Raw genomic sequence first — 14,824 nt, forward strand, 5'->3', positions numbered from 1 at the left:
GTCCGAAGGATGATGCCACAATATGAACAAAAGATGACTGATTTAAATAATTGGCTTAGTTTATGGTGTCATTCTAAAGGGGTGCAATATCTGTCAGCATGGATGAGATGGTCAATAGACCATGCTGCTTTGCCAGGGATGGTCTGCACCTCTGCCCTCTAGGCTTTTGAATATTCACCAAAACATTGTCCTCCCCCATTGTGCCTTTTTTTACGCAGTGCCAAACTGACGGTACTTCCAACATAGCAAATCAAAACCAAGAAAATCTAAAGGTGTTACTGCTCAATGCTAGGAGTGTATACAAAAAAACTCTGCTCCCTAGAAGCTCTTTTCATCCTAGAGAATTCTGACATCTCTGTGGTCATTGAGATGTGGCTTAAAGCTGTGGAGAGCACACTGACAGAGCAAGGTTATAATGCCTTCCAAATATTTAGGCCAGCTACTACACATAAAGGGACTAAGGTATGATGCCGCAGTGTAGCGGTTAGCATTTTCACCTCACAGCAAGAGGTTCTCCGGTTCGATTCTTGGCTGGATTGCCTTGTTTGTGGTGTCTGCATGTCTAAGGCTAGCTTCCTACTATTAAGTGATAACCTGGTAAAATTTCAAGCCCCCATAAACCCCGAGAATACTGCTGCCTACACAGAACTGTTCACAGAAATCATATACGAGCATGCTAATAGCTGCATGAAGACAGCTGTACCCACCAGGAAGAAGGCATGTTATCTGTGAAAGCACATGGTAGTTATGTGATCACTGTTGAAACGCAGCACTTAGCAGGATAAAAGCACTCTCATCAAACTAAACAAACAAATCAGAGAACAAATAAAGTCTACCAAAGCCAAATTTGAAGTAAATTTAGTCTCTAGAGCCAAGGACAACCAGAAGGCATTCTTTAGCTATGTCTGCAAACTCAAAGGCAATACACAATTGCATGCAGAGCTCATTGTAAATGGAGCCACTTATACTGAGCCAGAAGATATAGCAAATTTACTGTCCAACAAGTCCAACAAATTCAGGTCCAGCTTTAACCATCTCTCCTCATCAACCTTCTCTCAGGAAATACCATCAAATATTATTCCCCCTGCTATAACTAGGGAACAGGTCCTTAATGCTTTCTCTAAGACCAAGAACTCTGCATCAATGTCCCTGACAATATTCCCAGGATGCCCTCTACATAGCATGAAACATGATATATCAGGACCTCTGGAACTGCTGTTTAACTGTAGCCTGCAACAGGCTTTGTGCCTCATGAATGGAGAACCGCAACGGTCATCCCTCTGCACAAAGATGGACCATCTACAGATGCTGGATACTATAGACCAGTAAGTCTCACTAGTCTCATATGCAAAGTCATGGAAAGAAGTATCATGGAAATGATCATTAATGATGTAAGAGACCTCCAGAAACTGGAACCAACCAAATTTGGTTTCATCAAGGGAAGTCATGCCTACTCAACCTAGTGGAGCTCTTTGACAAGTTCACCAAAGCAATGGATGAGGGCATAATAGTTCATACTGCCTACCTTGACCTGGCCAAGGCATTTGACACAATCCACCACTTGGGCATTGTTGAAAAACTCAAGAGGCTATGTACAAACACTAATGTTACCAGGTAGATTGGAATTGTGGAGTCTGCCTCTACAAAGAGGCCCATCACAAGCAGAGTTCATAAGGGATCGGACCTGGGACTGCTACTTTTTGGCATTTATTTCTTTGAAGTTAAGGCCAATGTCAATGACCTCTGGCTGACTAAACTTGCAGATGACTGCAAATTTGGAGTTGCCATTGAATTGCCCACCAACACAAATTTATTTTATTTTATTTTATTTTATTTGACATTTGTTGACCAGGCTAGTCTGCTGGGCAGATGTCCTTTTTCAGTGGAGACCCAAGGAGAAAAGCTCCAAAAAGTACAATATATGATATAAAATGGCATAAGAAATCACATACAGTTTTTTCCTGTACATTGTTTCCTATACATACACGCAGTATACAATTACTATTTACATATTTACATAGAATTAAATGACAAAAGAGGTTAAGTAATGTAGCAATTACATACAGGTAATTCCATGCATATTCACAGTATAGTTGTATGGTTGGTTACATATAGATATATATGATATTAAGTAGGTTAGGGATAAAACATCACTTTGGAGCTGAGCGTCTGTAGTAGTTATTAGCTTTATAGATAAAGTATGAGACTAGAATAAAATTGTATATAAAAGGAGGGAGAACAGGAGTAAGGGAGGGGTTAGGTAGTAACATTGTGGAGAGGAAGATTAAGTAGGGTCATGGCAGAGGCAGGTCTATACTTTTAATAGGTGAGCTTTTAAAGTGTTTTTAAGTAATCTCCAGGAAGAGCTGTCACTGACAAAGAAATGGTGCCAGAGCCATGGACTAAGACTAAATGCCAATAAATGCATAATAGTGTCCTTCAGGAAGTCATCCACCTCTGATAACTATCATATTGACAACATACTCCTATGAGTTGACCCAGTAGTCAGGGACACACAGACAGTAATTTAGCCTTTGACGGTCACGTGTATACAGTAATGAGGACATCATTCTATGTTGTGCAACTTGTAAACAAAGGTATGACATCTAGGTCCAAGGAAGTCATTGTCACACTATATTTGGCATTCATCAGACCTATCATTGAGTACAACATACCCTCTGTTATGTACCTAACCAGGCATATCAAACAAGTGGAATGTCCATAGAGGGTCCTCACTAAAAGAATACAGGGTATAAGTAACATGTCCTATGCAGATTGCTTCAAGGCCCTATCCATGTATTCTGTCTCCTACAGGCTGCTGGAGGGAGATCTATGCCTGTCATATAAGGCATTGTCAGACCCCTCTCTGATGAACTCCTGCATAACCACAAAACAAACAGCACCAGAATTACCCATTCTAAAGACTTAAAACTTGCCTGTGATATAAATAGGACCAGCTGGAGAGACAGATATGCATCCCAGAGGCTACCCTTGCTCTGGAACAGGCTCTCCATCCATCTGGTTTGGCACCTATGACTTTAATGAACACAGGCAGCCTGTAAATGGTTCATCTCTCAAGCCCAAGCTTTCACTTATCAAGGGTATGAGAATAAGTCAGAGGTTTGCGATGCATGGCTAAGCTTAAAAAGGCCCTTGTGGCCATTAGCCTAACAAACACCTATGAACCAATGAAGAAGGGGAATTTATTCAGTAAATAAGTGATGCACTGGTTTAGAATTCTATGGAGACATTGTCCAATAAGTCTGATTTATCTGGAGATGAAAACTGACGTCCTTAGTGTGAGAATTTGTGGTATCAGTTTTGTACAGGCAAAGGCGATCTACTAGGTTAGTCTTTCATTGCATGGAAAGACAAGAGATAAGAAACTAAGAGTAATGCTACTCAATGCCAGAAGTCTAAACCTCATGATGCACACACTCAAAACTCTCCTTAGCATGGAGAACATCGATATCTGTGCAGTAACAGAAACCTGGTTCAAGGCTCCCGAGAGCACCCCAGCACTGCCAGGTTATACCTCATACCATGTTTTTTGGCCCCAAAACTTGGACCGAACCACAAAAGGAGGGGGAGTATCAATATTCGTCAAAGATACTGACACCTCCAGGTTGGTGGCACAGCACGAAGCATCAGAGACTATCCATGTGCAACTAACAGTGGGTAAAACTGCCTTCCAGTTTATAGCCTGCTACAGACCACCCTCACAAACCCAGGAACCCCACTCGGCCTTCCTGAGAACAATGGAAAATATGAAGGTCTCTCCAAACACCATTATATTGGGCACTTCAACTACTCAAACATAGACTGGGAGCATTACTCTAGCTCCAACACCCTAGCCCAAAGGTTCCTAGAATTTATAAACTCAAATGCTATGCAACAACTTGTTACCACTCCCACAAGAGGGGAAAACATACTGGACCTGATCATCACCAACATGGGGACTCTATGCTCCAGACCAGAAGTGTATCCCTCACTGGTAAGATCAGACCATAAACTAATCTCACTAGATATTCACATCCCAACCCCAGCCCCTGCCCAGAAAACCACAGTGAAAAACTTCTCTAAAGCAAATTTCACACTCCTCAAAACTAAGGTGGAATCCTTCAAAGCCCCCGGGCCTGTGGAAAATACGGCCCAGACTGCAGAATCCTTTATAAACGCATTCTATGACACCTTCAGGAATGCATGGATCATGCAATCCCAAACAAAACCAAGACCCAATCCTCCAAAGGCAGGCGTCCTGTTTGGTGGACCCCAGCCATAAACAAACTATACAATAGAAGGAGGAAGCTACTACATGATAGAGCAAAATCCCAAAAAAGGGAAGGCATCTCTGATCAGTATTAGCAAAAAACTATGGGCACTCATAAAATTGTCTAAGGCCAGCTTCGATAGAAAAATTACACAGGACACTAAGGATAATCACAAGGCTTTCTTTAGTTATGTTAGGAACCTGGGTGGGAATTCCCAGATATGCTCAGAATTAGTCCAAAATGACAAAAAATAAACCGAACCCACAGACATTGCCAACATCTTAGCTGACAGGTTCAGCACAAACTTCTCCCCTCCATCCCCACCCAAAGGGCAAATATCTATCCCAGCAGAGTGCTGCTCCCCTGACATCTCAAATGCTCAGGTAAGAGCCACCCTCTCCAAAGCAATAAACACAGCATCAATGGGAACAGACAGTGTCCTGTGCTGCGTCCTACATGAACTCCAAGAAGAACTAAACCCGAACATAAAACTACTGTTCAATCTCAGCCTTACTACAGGATATGTACCCAAAGAGTGGCGTACAGCAACAGTGTTCCCTCTCCACAAAGGTGGTGCCTCAACGGATCCTGGAAACTATCGCCCCATAAGCCTGACTAGCTTGGTCTGCAAAGCTATGGAAAGGATCATCATGGACCTCATAAATAAAGATATTGGGGACCTACAGACACTGGATCCTACCCAGTTCAGCTTTGTTAAGGGCAGATCCTGCCTCTTAAACCTGGTTGATTTCTTTGAAACAGTCATCAAGGCCATTGATGAGGGGAAGGTGGTCCACACAGCCTACCCGGACCTTGCAAAAGCCTTCGATACAATACCCCACTCGGGCATTATAGATAAGCTAGATGGGTTGCAAACTGGCTCAAGGACAGAACCCTCATGGTTAGAATTGCTGGAGCCATGTCAGACTCCAAACCAGTTACAAGTGGCATCCCACAAGGCTCAGTCCTGGGACCTCTCTTGTTCGGTATATATTTCTCGGAGGTAGAGGCCAACATGGAAGGACTGTGGCTGACCAAGTTCGCAGATGACTGCAAACTGGGTGCCATAATCGACTCTCCAGCCGACACAAGCATCCTGCAAAAGGGCCTCATAGAAACAGACAACTGGTGCCAGAGCCATGGCCTCAAGCTAAACGCCAAAAAGTGTATAGTCATCCCCTTCGGCAAAAACAATGTGCCCACAAATTACCACATAGATGGTAATACATTAAGTACGGAAGAAGTAATTAGGGACCTGGGGACCCAAGTTGATAGCAATCTCTCATTCGACAACCACGTGGCCAAAGTGGTTAGAAAAACATTTTATATAGCCCACCTAATCATGAAGGGATTAACATCTAGATCAGGGGAGGTCATCGTGCCTCTTTACTCATCCCTCATCAGGCCCATAATTGAGTACAATGCCCCTTTTGGGATGTACCTTACCAGACACCTGCAGAAAATGGAAAGACCCCAAAAGTACCTCACCAAGAGGATCAAAGGGCTCCAACAGATGCCATATGCTGCCCGGTTAAAGAAACTCCAGCTCTACTCAGTGGCGTACCGCCTGCTCAGAGGCGATCTGTGCCTGACGTATAAAGCCATGTCCAACCCGGGAGTTAATGGACATGCTGCACCTCAGAAAATCCAAATCCCATCGAGCGAGACTTGAACCTCAGCACTGAAATAAATAGGACATGCTGGAAGGACAGATTCATAACCCAATGGCTCCCTTCACTCTGGAATAAAATCCCAGTCCAGGTTAGGCAGAGTCCCTCATTGACTCTCTTCAAGAGGAATCTTGATGAGTGGATGGGAGATCGTAGATTTACTCCGGGTATCACTTCTGTGTCACTGTTAGACAGAGGCACAGTATACTAACCTCAAAAAAGGGCATAGTAAAATTCATTTAAAATGGGTGGCAAAAGTCAAACACACTCTGGCTAGGCTTGTAAATGCCCTAGGGCAGATAGCCTAGTATGAACCTATGAACCTATGAACCTATGAAAGCCAGACAAAAGTTACCATCCTGGAGACAGTATCAGATGAAATATAGTAAGAAGGTTTTTAATTTGTCTGAGTAGATTAAGAAGATTAGATCAGTGAATTTCTTAAAGATCTTTGAAGCTGTTGAATCTGGGTGAGATGTTTGGAGAGGTGGATGATGAAGAGGGCTCTGTATTTGACGATGAGACTAATGGGAATGAGTAGAGAAGGATTATGAGTTCTTTGGGTCTAGAGGATATTTTCAAGGTAGAATGAGCTATAACTGTAGTTAATACATAGTGATTAAAGGATAGCTTTTTATTGATAAAAGTACCTAGATCTTTAATGACCATGCCAGTTTTAAGTGCAGTGTTGTTTAAACTACATGAACAATTATAATCTTGTTCCTCAAGTTAGACTGCAAAACATTTTTTAGAACTGAATTTAGGTTCATGGTCAGTACACTGTTAAGTGGATAAACAATAAAAAGACAATTGCTTCTAAGCAAACCAGGCCATAAAATATATTTGTATTCAGTGAGAATTATTTCAGACATTATTTTTAAGCAAGCTAGGCCAGAAAACATGCTTATGTTTTGCTGGGCATGCTGCCACAGCTGTGTATTGCAGATTTATATGAGAAAGCACAGCTCTGCCTTGTAAATTAATGAACAAAAGAGTATTATGTAGCATTCCTTAACTAGGAAATTAGTTAGAAATATAAAATGCCATTGTATTTTGGCTTTGGTTTTATTACTTATTCTGCAATGAACAGAGTATTGTTTGTTACAGCATGAAGTCATAGGAAATTTACATTAGCAATGGCTTTGGAACTGCACTGGGTGTTACGTCTTAAGTTCACTAATATAGTTAAAAAGGTCATATGATTATCTTTGGAAGAGCTGGTAACTTTATGTTCATATATATTTTTATTTTCTCTAATGATACACCTAATATTCTTGCAGTGCAAGTTTAGTTTTTTTTTCTCTTTTTCTTTTGTGAAGGGGAAGGAAATTTAAAAATTATAGCTACTAGTCTTTCCCTTAGTTTAAATTAATTGCTTTGGCAGGAGAGTTTTGTTAAAGCAGGAGTCACTAGATTGCTTCAACAGTACCTGTTTTGGAGAAAGTTTCTGTGTTTTACATAGTCTCTGTAGTATCTACCCTATCCCAGAGATTACCAACCTACCGCTTCGGCTTCATTTTGTAGCCATGCTTAGGATTATCTATACAATATTGTGATTGTTATTTTTACAAATATGTAATACCAATGTCTTTTTCTATTGTCTATATGTTATGCTACTCTATACCATTTGTAAATGTATTTTGTATTCTCTCTATGTGTAGAGCTTTTCTCCCCGGGCCTCTACTGAAAATGGACATGTATCCAGCTAGACTAGCCTGGTCAACAAATGTAAAATAAACAAATAAATAAATAATTGTTGGGTATAAGTTTGTGTGTTAATGAGTTTTAAATCAGTGACTGTGTTCTTTTATGTGAGGCTAACTGATGAAAGTGTGCATATCTGAATCGGAGCTTTGTTCATAGTATGCACGTGTGTCTGTGAAGTGTGTGTTTGCGTGTATCCATGTGTTTAAACAGGCAAGTGAAATGTGTGTATGTGTGTGTGTGTGTGTGTGTGTGTGTGTGTGTGTGTGTGTGTATTTTATGTGAATGTGAGACCAGTGTGTGTGTGTGTGTGTGTGTGTGTGTGTGTGTGTGTGTGTGTGTGTGTATTTATGAATGTGAGACCAGTGTGTGTGTGTGTGTGTGTGTGTGTGTGTGTGTGTGTGTGTGTGTGTGTGTGTGTGTGTGTGTGTGTGCGCGAGATTGATGGAGAAAGGTGTGTGTGTGTGTGTGTGTGTGTGTGTGAGAGAGAGATTGATGGAGAAAGGGATGTGTGTGTGTGTGTGTGTGTGTGTGTGTGTGTGTGTGTGTGTGTGTGTGTGTGTGTGTGTGTGTGTGTAAGATTACTGAACCTGAGTCAGTCTGTGCATGTAAGTGTGAGATCAGTGGTCAGTAGGTTCAAGGAAGTTCTTCTTTCTCCCCACTATTTTGCAATCTTGGAGAAAATACATATATTAAGTTGAAGGGATGTGACTTGCTCTTTGCAAAACAAAATTTATTTTCTACGTTTTTTAGCATAAATTAACATGCTCTTTGATGACTTTTTTTCCTATGAAAGTTTATTTCATGGTATTGAAATAAAATTTTCTCTTACTACACAGTTTGATTTTTGTGAGAATTCTGCCATAAGGCTTTGTTTTTGAATTTCTCTGTATACGTTTGACGGATAAGGATAGAAACATCTATACAGCTGTTTAGATGTGAATATAATTTGGAGACATATGTAGCACTGGTAATGGGATAATCATGGAAAGCAACCATTTGAACTTCTCCAGTTCTTCAGTTATCAATAAGAGATTGATCTTGGTAGAGTTCCTGAATACAATGGACTTCATGGGAGCAATGATGCTATCTCTAAGGGAGAAGACATCAGTATCATATCTGGACTTAAAGAGGACGTAATGCTTCAAGGGATTCAGGCTCGGGCAGTATTTGTAAGGTTCAGGCTGGGACAGCATTTGTAAGGATGAGGTTCAAAAGTGTTTACCGGTAGCTGACAGAAGGAGGGAGTTAGCATTAACAAAGTTTACAAAATGTTGTATGCACTTATTATTGGTTGTATGTGTTTGATAGTTAATAGCCAGGAAGTTTAAGTCACTTAAGTGTAGTGTATTAGGTTTAATATGAATATTCTCCAACTAATTAAGTGAAGTTCATAGTTAGCATGGGACATAAATGGAGACTTGTACTCAGCAATAAAATGTTAATTAGTTTTGTTTGTAGTGACCATGACATCAAGAGGTTCTAGATGGGTGTCAGGTGGGAGCTGTTGTGGAATGATAGGCTTACAAATAAATACAGATACACTTCTGCAGCTTCCAATGTGTCGTAACAGGTGATAGAGGTGAACAGAGGTATAGAGGGAGTGCTATCTGAACATTGAAGCTTCCTCTAACTACACTGATATGGATGTGTTTGAAGGTCAGGAAGACCTCAAGCTCAGACATCATTTTTAAAGACTCCTAACATTAAGCATTGCTACCTTAATTTAAGAGGAATTGCAATTTGTAAAGCTGATATGTTTAGGAATCAGACTCTGGCTAATAAAGGCAGTATGGGGCTGTAAATGTTTTTAGCCCATATGTGGAAGCCCAGAGAGAGAGAGAGATGAAGAGCTTTCCCTGGTGAAGCACGTAATCTATCAACCATCACGTCATATTTTGGTATATACTGGATCCCCCTGGAATGACACCAGTTAAATAGCTAACTGGTACAATCTTTTATCGTATCTTCAAACTGTGGCATTGTTTTCAGTGATGGTAAATACTGCTCAGGGCTGGCGTGTTTCTTGCCTGAGACACATAGCTGGAGAGCTCAGTAATATCTCTCTGCATCCCCCTTTGAGTTGGCCATTTAAGGTCATTTACTCTTACATGGACAACCACAAGTTCATAGTGGCATTTGGAGAAATGGGAAGATCTAAAGGTCTTTGTCATATAATGAACCCCTGTAACAAACAGGCAGCTAACTTTCATCGAGTCCTTCTCCAGCCTGTTGAGAGGAGAGTCGATGTACCTGATTATAGAGTCAGCAACAACAAGGACATTACTGTCTGTGGCTGCAGGCTCTGTCAGTTATATCAGTGGAGTTAGAACCATAGTGACTTTTCCTGGCAGTAGGTACTGAAGGTACAGATGTAGGTGCAGCATTAAAATAGGTGGCAGATATTTGTTATTGTGGTGTATAGGAGGCTTTGGTAGAGATTTTCTTACCGCTTCAGCATAAGTAGACTTAATTTATAATATCAGTACCATGTTGGTCTGTTATTGACTGTATCATGCAAGTAGTGGTAGGTTTGTCTTCAGCTTGAGTAAGTAGTTACATCACTCACACATGGTTTTGGTGTTAGATAAAAGTTTGGGGATGTTAGTAAACATTAAGCAATTACTACACTGCTTCAGATTTCTAAGTGCAAGAAGGCTGGCCACAAAAAGGGCTAGAGCAGAACGTGTTTCCAAAATGGCAGTGAATGGTGGATGTGCAACTGTTATGTATATGAGGTGTGGAAGATTGAATAGATGGAATACGTGGGAGTAATGGGTGGTGGGCAGAGGTGAAAACTAAGGAAAAGCAGGAGATAACAAACGGTGAGGGCAGAATCTCTTAACTAGGGTAAGCATTAAGAGTATTTGTTGTCAGATACATGCTTTTTCCCAACTGTAACTATGATGTTTCAACAGTGATCACATAACTACCATGTGCTTTCACAGATAACATGCCTCCTCATCCCTACCTCCCCAAAAGGTAGCCAACATCTGTGTACCCCTTTGACCATTGATTATTAGGAAAGTGAAAAAATAATGACCATATTATTATATTTCAGCTCGACTTTCATAGATTTATATACTACTCCTCTAGCAAACCATCTCAGTCACAATAAATACAATGCATTTTCACATGCCTGCTTCCCTAACCCCACCAACATTTTTTTAATTTTCATATGTTACAAAAACATATCTATGATATTTTTGAATTATGCATTTGCCCCCTGTGAGAAAAAGTGAAAATGTGCATGTTAGTTGTGAACTGTATCTAAAGCTATTTGTGCTGTAGTGCCTTTGAAATGATAACAAAGTTGTTGAATAGTGTTTATTCTAGTGAGAGTAGTTTAATTGCTTCCATTTCTAAGTATTGCACCATTGTCTCTGATTTATAGCTGTTTCTCACTGGTCCTGTTGTTTTTTTTTACTTGAATTATACTGTGATCAGAAGTGCTCTCTTACTGTCATTCTAGTAAGACTGTGGAGAGCTGCACCTGGGTACACTCACCTAGGAACTTATAAGGTGCATTTCTGGAATTCTGCTATATCAACAGCCTCAGGACAGTTCATGTTTTTATATTTTCACACTGTTTTACTTATTTTATTTTTATTGAATTTCAGTTTAAAACTTACCTTGATAAACATCCTGCTCTGGCCTGACATGTGGCCATCTTGGAGAGGGGGCAGTGTTTATTCTGGTGAGAGTAGTTTGTTATTATTTCTATGTAGCTGAGCACTATTGGCTCAAATATATAGCTAATTACCATTGGTTCTCCTGCTTTTTTTGCTTACTTTATACTGCACTCAGCTATGATGAGCATATCACTGCTCAAGTTGTAAATCAATAGTAGGCAGTTTGCGCAAGTAAAATTTTGCCCTCAGTTAATACTGAAATGACATGTCCCTTCATTTCACAAGTGCTGAGAACCATTGTGCTGCTGGCCAAAAATATCATTGTACTGATTGTGCTAATATGCACTGATCTGCACATGGCAGTCAGAAGAGTCAGTGAGGCCCAGTAACCTCCCTCCCTTGATACTCCCTCAGTCCCTTGTTTATCTCCCATCAAGGTTCTACTAACAATAGCAATGGACATCATCCAAAGACAGCAAACTAGCTCCCCTTCTATTGCCAGCATTATATCCCTTTGTGTCCTAAAGAAGTGTACAAACTATCTCATGCTCACTGGGTTGGGAGGGTAGCCTAATGGTTAAGGTGTGTGTGCCTTTTACAAAACAAAAGGTGCAGGGTTTTGAGTGGGATAATTATAATTGGCTAGGCTTGGCTGCTCAAGGCAAAGGGCAGTTAGCCTAATACCAACCTATACCAACCTATGAACATATTAACTCCTATTCAACCTAGTGATTCTATATATGAGAGGTCTAAATACCTAGAACATTTTTAGGCATTGGTCTTCCGGTCAGATGTACAGTATGCATCAAGCATTACACTATCATATCAATGTAGCATCCTCATACAGACAGCACAAAAGTATCACATGCTAATAACATTACAAAATCACTAACTAAACATCCTAGAATGCTTTAGATTAGTCATCATCACTCCCCGATATACCTACTACACACACAGCCTCATTAAACTTGCTTCTAGAAACATCTTAGTATTGATGATTCTTTTGTTAGACGCACACACTTCATGTTTATCAGGCTGAAGAAGGATAAGGTCACAGTTATCTACTTCTCAGAAGCAAGGATTGCAGACATATCAAGGGGTCTCATGACCCTCTCCACCAGCAAGTATAACTATAACATGTTAGTAGTCCAAGTGAGAGTAAATGACCTGTTACAAAAACTATGATGTGCAGAAGGACATGCTGGAGCTTGCTATCAAGCCTTGGTCAAAGGTAAGACTCTGGCCCTAAGTGGTATCCTCCCTTCACCAAGAATGATGCCTAGATTCAAGGAAAAGATAATTGGTTCAATAACTGGCTAAGTAGCTGGGGTCATTCCAGTGGGATCCAGTTAGTACCACCCTGAGAAAAGATGATTGACAGTCCAAATTGCTTTGCAAAGGATGGTCTACACTACTTTTTCACACGTTCTGCATAATGGCAATAGCAACTGCTGCCCTCAATGTGTCTTTATTAGGCAGAGTTCCAATAACGAACATCACAACCTGACAAACAAATCAAATCCCTTATTAGACAGCATCAGGGTGTCCCTTCTTACTGCCAGAAGACTTAACAGTAAACACTTGACCTGGAAAGACTCCTTCATGTGGAATATGTCCATGTTTGTGCTGTTACTGAGACATGGCCCAAATATAAAAAGAGAACACCCCCTCTATGCCTGTCTTATATGCCTACCGTGCATTCAAACCATCTGGCAACTGTGGTGGAGTTTGTCTTCTTCAGTGACAATATCTCTTTAGTGATGATACCCAGGGACCACCCCATCAGTGAGCTCATAGAACTACAACTCACCTTAGAAAAGTCAACTTCCAACTTATAGCTTATTATTGTTCACTGTCTATGACCCCAAATGATCATGAAAACTTCTTGGCATTCTTTGAAAATATACCTTTATGCAATGGCTCATTAATATGTGGTGATTTCTTCCATAGACTGGAATACCTACATTACTACCATAGGGTATGTTGAATGTCTCTTGCACTGGGTAAACAAGAACTTCCTTGATCAACTTGTCATCAGTCTCACCAGGGCTGAGACCATTCTTGACCTAGTTCTCACAAACCTAGCTACATTCTGGTGTGTCCTTCTGGTCAGTCCTTCATTACTTATTTATTTATTTTTTTATTTATTTTACATTTGTTTACTGGAGAGGTCCAACTGGACAGAGCTGCCCATTTTCAGAAGAGGACCGGGGAGAAAAGCTCCAGGACAATTGCTAACATACAATACATAATACATTTACATGAGCATAGTGGTTTAGACATACAGTTATAAAATATAGAGATAATAACATGATTGCATAACATATTTACATACACGTGGTTTAGACATACAATTTAAAGTATAGCAGGTAGTAACATATGATTGTTGTTCATACAGTACGATTAGTAGAGATAATCTTGAAGACCACCTGCTGGTTACCTTTGCCCTGAAAACGTCTACTCCATGGTAGCCAATACCAGTCTCTTTACGGACATCAAAATGTAAGCCTTTTACAATTATATAATGAAATCTATAAATTCATCCATGAAAACCTCGTAGTTGACTTGGGATATACAGCCACCTACACTAAGGATGCTTTTTCCCATGCAGACAAATGAATTGAGCTAACAGGCCCTAGATCGAAATATAGCAGTAAATTCAAAAATAAACCACTCTGGTGGTCAGGTAATATAAACAAATTGTATAATAAAAGAAAGAAACTTATGAAATTATCATGTAGGGTCAGAACCACTCTGCATAAAGAGAATATATATATATATATATATATATATATATATATATATATATATATATATATAATCACACAAAAAAGTGAAAGCAACTGTGCAGACCATCAAAGTGTGCCATGAAATCAGGCTGATGCAGAGGATAACTAAAGTATAACTAAACGTCTTTTCTCACTTATGTTAGAAAATTAATAAATAATTTACAACAATGCTAAGAATTTTTCCAAAATGGTGCCTTCCACTCAAACCTGAAAGATATTTGTGGCTCACAACTCCAGCCATCTCTGTATTACCCCCCCCCCCCCCACTATCACCAAGGCTCACGTCCTCAAGGTATTCTAAGAGACCAAAACCACTTCCTCCATGGGTCCCAACAATATACAAGACTGCTAAATAAAGAGCACCAAGCATGGTCTTGTTGATACCCTCCTTATACTGTTTAACCAAAGCCTATATATAGACTATGTCCTGAAATCCTGGTTCTCTTCAGTAGTGATGTCCATCCACAAAGACCCACTATGGACCCTGGAAACGACAGACCTGTCAGCCTCATGACTCTTACCTGTAAAGTCACTGAGTACATCATTACCAACCTCAAAATTCACATCAAAAATCTAATTAAGTTTGAAGCACAGCACCCATCAGCATTAATTATCATCTGGTTCACCATAAAAGGGCTAAAACTGAATTCTATGAAATGCAATATCATCCCTTTCTAGAAATAGCAAACTACTTATACCTACTGGAATAACCTCCCAGCCCTACAGCACTCAACCTTCTTCATCACCTAGAGGAAAAC

The sequence above is a fragment of the Protopterus annectens genome, chromosome 9.part0 (genome assembly GCF_019279795.1).
Source record: "Protopterus annectens isolate FY-2018-M chromosome 9.part0, PAN1.0, whole genome shotgun sequence".
Taxonomy (NCBI): Eukaryota; Metazoa; Chordata; order Ceratodontiformes; family Protopteridae; genus Protopterus; species Protopterus annectens.